Raw genomic sequence first — 6,283 nt, 5'->3', positions numbered from 1 at the left:
ACTGTGAGAGGTCAAGGTTAAAATTAACTAGGTGACGGGAGGGACGAGGCACTGATTTTAGAGCGAGTCAATGAAACGCTGGAAGCACTAGTTTTAAAGAGCCCTGCCTACTTCAAATATTGGGGTTAATGACAAAAATAAAACTGTGTGCCTTGAAACGGGTCAGCAGCTTGTGCTAATATTTAATTTCCATTCACTCTACTAAATAACCAAAGAAAGACAGGCCATTTAGTACTTACCACAAGAGGGGAAAGAATAATAATGTAAAACTCATTTGTATGAGTTTGAGCAATGGATTCAAATCCTGCTAACACCTATACGTTTGCCTGAAATTCCACGTGGAATTCAGTATATTGATAGATTTCACATAGAATTCAGTATATTGATAGATAGATTTCAACTCATGCTCATGTTATTAAAAATCACAATATTGTAGAAAAAATATAATATCTAAAATAATTTTAGAACATGATAGCAGGAAACTGCAATTTCCGTGAAAACTCACAATTCAACAAAATTTAAAAGCACAAGTGGCTTCATTTACTTTAAATGTTTGTGGATCTATTATTTACATTATTAAAATGTGCTATCTCTGGCAGGAGTCTGCATTATAACCACAACTTTTGTTTTTAATACTATGTTTTTGTCATAGTGAATGTAGTGTGGTCTTCAAGTAAGAATATGGAGTAAAAATATGGAGACTATTCTGCCATTGATTTTTCCTTCCACTGCCTTTGCCAATCACCTGTATGGTATTGAGCAAGTAACTAGCATTATTTGATCCTTAGCTCTTTATTTTGTAAAATGTGGAAACTGGGTTGAAATTTCCACTAAATAAAATTCTAATGGAGCCTTTACAATTCCAAAATACTGTGATTTTATGACATTCATATATTTTGGTTGTTTGATGCAAGTGTGTTCCACTTTGTTACTTTTTATGAAAATGTGGATTAAACATAAAGTTGGAAAGCTAGGAATGTGATCATCAGTGGAGCTTGTGTGTCATGTGCAAGGCCCTGGCTTTGATCCACAGGACTGGGGAAAAAAGGTAAATCTTCATGTTAAACATATGGACAGAGTTTATTTGCTATCCTGAAATTATTTTACAAATCAAATAATCATTTTGTAAAGTTAATAAACAATTTTGTCTGAATCAGGATTGTATTCCCAACAGTGGTCAATTTTTCTGAAGCAGAACCTTACTTTTAAGGGTACCAAGTGATGGAGTACTATAATATGTCTATATATAATACAGACTATATATATATATACTGCTTGTTCTTTGTATTTCTACAAAGTACAGATCTCTATTAAGAACTTTTTTTTTCAGCCAGGCATGGTGGCACACTCCTTTAATCCCAGCACTCCAGAGGCAGAGGCAGGCAGATCTCTGTGAGTTCAAGGCCAGCCTGGCCTACATAATGAGTGCCAGGCCAGCTGGAGCTAGGGGAAAAAGACCAAAAAAAAAAAAAGAAAACTTTTTTGGGGGGCTGGAGAGATGACTCAGCAGTTAAGAACACAGGCTGCTCTTGCAGAGGACCCGGGTTCAATTCCCAGCACCCAGATGATGGCTAACAACCACCCTTAATTCCAGTTCCACAGAAATTCGAAGCTCTCTTCTGACCACTATGGGCATTGCACAACACGGGTGCAGTTACATACATACAGACAATAAACTCACTCATATACATAAAAATAGAAATAAAATATTTAGAAAAAAAATTTTTTTTCTGTGCTAGGCATTGAACCTAGGACCTTGCACATGCTAGATGAGCACTCTCCCAACTGAAAGCAATCCTTAGCCTCTTTTTAATATTTATTTTGATATAAGGTCTTTGTAAACTGCCTTCCTGCCTCTGTGTCCTGAGTATCTGGGATTATAGGTGAGTACCACCTCACCGTGCTGGCATATGCTAAATGTAACTGAAATTTATTTCAAAGTTGGAGCATTATCTGATGAGCTGGAACAGATTTTAGAGCACACCTATAATTATAAGTGGAAAACATGGAAACCCAGAGAAGTAAAATGGGGACAGTTTTAGGGACAGAGCTGGATTCAATGCTGAATCCCCACTCATCGCATATACAAGGCAAGTAAATAATGCATAGGGAAATACACACTGTTTTGTATGTGCACTTTGGGAGCTGAGCAGGACTTGTCACAACAAAAGCAAAGTAGTTACATTCAATGACACTATTTGTGTATATACAGGACAAACTAAAGAAATATATCAAACAAATAGGTATTAACACAAATTTTGCCTTCAGGTTGGGACCTGTTTGTGCCAGAAAGTAAAGAAATTAGTTGAGGGACTGATAAATGGAAAAAAAAAAAAAAGGCCACTCTCCCTAGAGGATGGAGAGAACAGACATGTGGGGGTGGAGGGGCACACAATTTCCCATTAGCAAAAACCTTTTATAAATTAATTGATTAATTTTTATGTGTATGAGAGTTTTGCCTACATGTATTTAAGTGCACCCATGTGGTGCAATGCTAGCAGGGGCAAGAAGAGGGTGCTGGATCCCCTGGAACTGGAGTTATGGATGGCTGGTAGCTGCCATGTGGGTGCTGGGAACCAAACCCAGGTCCTATGTAAGAGCATCCAGTGCTCTAACCACTGAACCATCTCTCCAGCCCCCCATTAGCAAACTCTTGTTTATTTTCTACTCAAATGACAGGGGTGTCAACCGGCCTGTGGTCTGTTTCTTTGTGCACATTGGTGTCTTTGCTTTTGTCTGCATCCTTAGGCATGCCTGCCAATAGGAAAAGTTCTTTTTGGAGCCAGGGAAGCATTATAGAAATGTATTTCTGGTTTTCAGAGATGCTTTTAGAATATTGAAAGCCTTGGGCAGCAAACTTGTATATTCTCCTCAGTCTTGATCAAGTATTCCTGGGGGAGAACCTGGGACCAACTTAAGACCAATTTCCTAAATTTTAAGAAAGCATTAGAGTTAAAATATGTTAGATGACATAGGAAATGTTTTGTTTTATGTACTTGGCAGGACAGTTTTTATCACCTTGATTTGGGGGGCGGGGAGCCTCCTGCCAGGAGAGAATTGATGGGAATTAGTTTCCCAGTATCTTTCATCATCTGTTTTTGTTTATCTTTCTTCTCTGCTTGGAAGTCTTTTCATTTACCAGGTGGTATTGAATAATGAATAAAACAGAGATTATCTGTATAATTCAAAGCATACATATCCAAATTAAATGTATTTTTTATATCTTTCCAAAATGCTAAGCAGAGTCTTTTATAGAAAAGCACTTAATAGATCTTTCAAAAAAAAAAATAGACAATTTAATGAGTGAATTGCCCCTCAGATACACTGAAACTGATTACAAAGTGTTTTTGTTTGTTTTTAATTTGCATTGTCCAAAACAACTGACTCCATCTCTGCCTCCCTTTCCTAACACAGTCATGTTCAAAAAGACACAATCTTCTTTCTGTGGAGCTCTTTAGGTATGCCTGATTTGTAGTCTCCAATTAAATAGCAGCCACAAATCTCCACATGAGCTCTGGGTAAATCAAGCTGTGGCAGAGATACTTTCTGCCAAGAAAACACAGGCCTAAGTTTCAAAATCCTGGTGTTCTGGTTTTAGTTGTGACACCAACTGGTAATATGACCTCAACACAAGTTTCTTGACATCCTGTGCCTCAGGTTTGTCAAGTGTTGATGGTGGGTTAGGGTGCTTAGACTTCGTAAGCTTGTGGTAAAGTTCAAATGAGATATATAAATGTGAAAATGCTTTGAACTTTTCAAAGCACTCTAAACACATACAAGGTATGATTATAGGAAGATAATTTTAAATCAATTTTCTTGTTCAAGGAACTTTAAACAACCTGTTTTACTACTTACTGTTTCAGAAAGTAAACAGCTCTCTGTCTCTGTCCCTCTCTCTTATGTGCACACACGCGCACACACGCACACACACGCACACACACACATGCACACCTGTTGTTTCCAATGTAACAACTTCTCAGCTTTGAGGGTTTTCCCCTGGGTTGGGACATATGCATCTGCAGTTGAATATGAAGGGCTGAGATTTTATAGAGAGCTCTGTCTGTGGCCCACTCCTCCAAATTTACCCTTTTAGAGTTTTCAGACAGAAAAGTAAACCTAAGGAAGCATGGCAGCTTCTACTACTACACAATGTCAAATGTGAGATTGGTGGGGTAGAAGAACCATTCATTTGAAACTTGGCCATAATGCAAACATTTTGGTCACCTTTTTTGCCAAACCTGTCTGGAAAGTACTTGAGGATCAAGGCAGGAAGGACTGAGAAGGAGCTCATGCTAATGAGTTCTCCATTCCCCAAGGAGACATAATCAGGGCAAAATACTCACAGATTCATCAACATACTTTATTAGCACTATGTGACCTATATGTTTTATTTTAAAGAAATTGCCTCAGCTAAATACCTCACAGACCCTTACACAACTGCTTAAGTAATCAGACTTAATAAATTACTGTAAGTTTAGTGAAATGTCACCCTCAGGAATTCTCCTTTTTTAAATTTCATTTTCTTTCTTTTTTAAAATTTTTTGTCTTTTTGAGACAGGGTCTCCCTGTAGCCCCAGCTGTCCTGGAACTCACTATGTAGACCAGGCTGGACTTGAACTCACAGAGATCCGCCTGCCTCTGCCTCCCAAGTGCTGGGGTTAAAGGCGTGTGCCACCATGACTGGCTTTCTTTTTTTATTTTTAAAAATATTGTATTTATTTACTATGTGTATGGTTGTTATGCCTGCATGTGTGTAAGTGCACCTGTGTCATGCAGTGCCCATGGAGGATGGAAGAGGGTGTTGGATCCCCTGGAAGTGGAGATGGTTGCTAGCCACCATGTGGGTGCTGAGATTTGAACCCAGGTCTTCTGTAAGAACAGTCAGTCCTCCTAACTGCTGAGCCATCTCTCCAGCCCCTTAATTTTTATTTTCTATATGGCGTCTTAAAGTTATCATGACTAAGTAAGCAAACAACTACCTGATAAGAGGCCCACTCATAGTAAACACATAAAAACTCAAATGAACTCAATTTAAGAGCCTCCAGGCCTTCTCTCACCCATTGTCCTCATTGAAGTGAAATCATCTTTAAACTCTATGAGGCAATCCCTAATGCTCCGCTATAAAGCCCAGCGAAGACAGGTGACCTGGAAATCCAAGCACTTCTCTAAGCTCATTCAACTTCTGATGATTATCCAAAATGCTTCATTGTGGAGGCAGATAATGTAGCTCCAAGTAGATGCAGCAGATCTGCATGTCCCTTGGAGGGAGTACTGTGGTGCTGATGGGCCAGAGCATCACTCTGCCCAAGGTCATCCCACAGCATCTGGAAAACAAGCCAGCTCCAGAGAAACTGTCGCCTTGATCCAAGAGCAGGAGGGCTTTGTGCTTACCAAGAAGGACTGGGTTCAGAACATGCCGCTGGTCAATAAGTTGCCAGCTATTTCTGGTGCTGGGGTTATGTGCCAACCTGGTATAGTTGTCTGGAGCTTAGCTCCTTCCAGGCTTTAAACATAGCCACTAAAATCTCCAGATACCACTGAAATTATGATGTACAGCTGATAAAGACTGGAGACAAAGTAGAAGCCAGAGAAACCTCATTGCTGAACACGCTGCACATCTCCCCCTCCTCCTTTGGGCTGATTATCTGGCAGGTGTCTGACAAAGGGAGCATCTACAACTTCAAAATACTTGACATTACAGAGGAAACCTCATTCTCAGTTCCTAGGGGGTATCCACAGTGTTGCCAGGGTCTGTCTGCAGATTTGTTACCTGACTTTTGTCTCAGTGCTACATTCTATCGTCAGTGGGTAGGAGTGGGTCCTAGCTTCGTCTGTGGAGATTGACTACCTTTTCCCATTTGCTGAAAAGCTCAGACTTTCTGTGGCTGCAGGCCCTGTGGCCATTGCCGCTACTGCTGCTCCTGCTGTGGCAGCCCCCACCAAGGTTGAAGACAAGAGTTGGAGGGATCAAATGAATGTAGAGGATTTGGATTTAGTCTCTGTGACTGATCCGCCCAAAGCAATAAACTCTGTAAAATGAATACAGAGGATGTAATTAATACATAGAACCTAAAATGTATCACTTTTGCATACTATATTGTATTGTCAGCTCTTAGTCTTTAATACACATGCCATTTGGTCATAAAAATGGCATTTTAAACCTTATGACTATATTTCTATTACATTTTTATTTATTTGTTTTTTGTGTGAGCACACATAATGCCATGGTGTGTGACTGGAGATCAGAGGACAACTTGTAGGAGTTTGTTCTCTCCACCACTGT

The 6,283-nt window shown here is 39.6% G+C and overlaps 1 pseudogene; it reads left to right on the top strand.

The window, feature by feature from the left end:
- Window positions 1-5,110: 5,110 nt before the first annotated feature.
- LOC115071839 lies at window positions 5,111-6,040 on the top strand (annotated as a pseudogene).
- The last annotated feature ends 243 nt before the right edge of the window (window positions 6,041-6,283 follow it).

Source organism: Nannospalax galili, unplaced genomic scaffold, assembly GCF_000622305.1.
Source record: "Nannospalax galili isolate Female #2095 unplaced genomic scaffold, S.galili_v1.0 scaffold601, whole genome shotgun sequence".
NCBI classification, from domain to species: Eukaryota; Metazoa; Chordata; class Mammalia; order Rodentia; family Spalacidae; genus Nannospalax; species Nannospalax galili.
The sequence above is the reverse complement of the archived record's forward strand: the minus strand, read 5'-3'. Positions and strand labels throughout refer to the sequence as shown.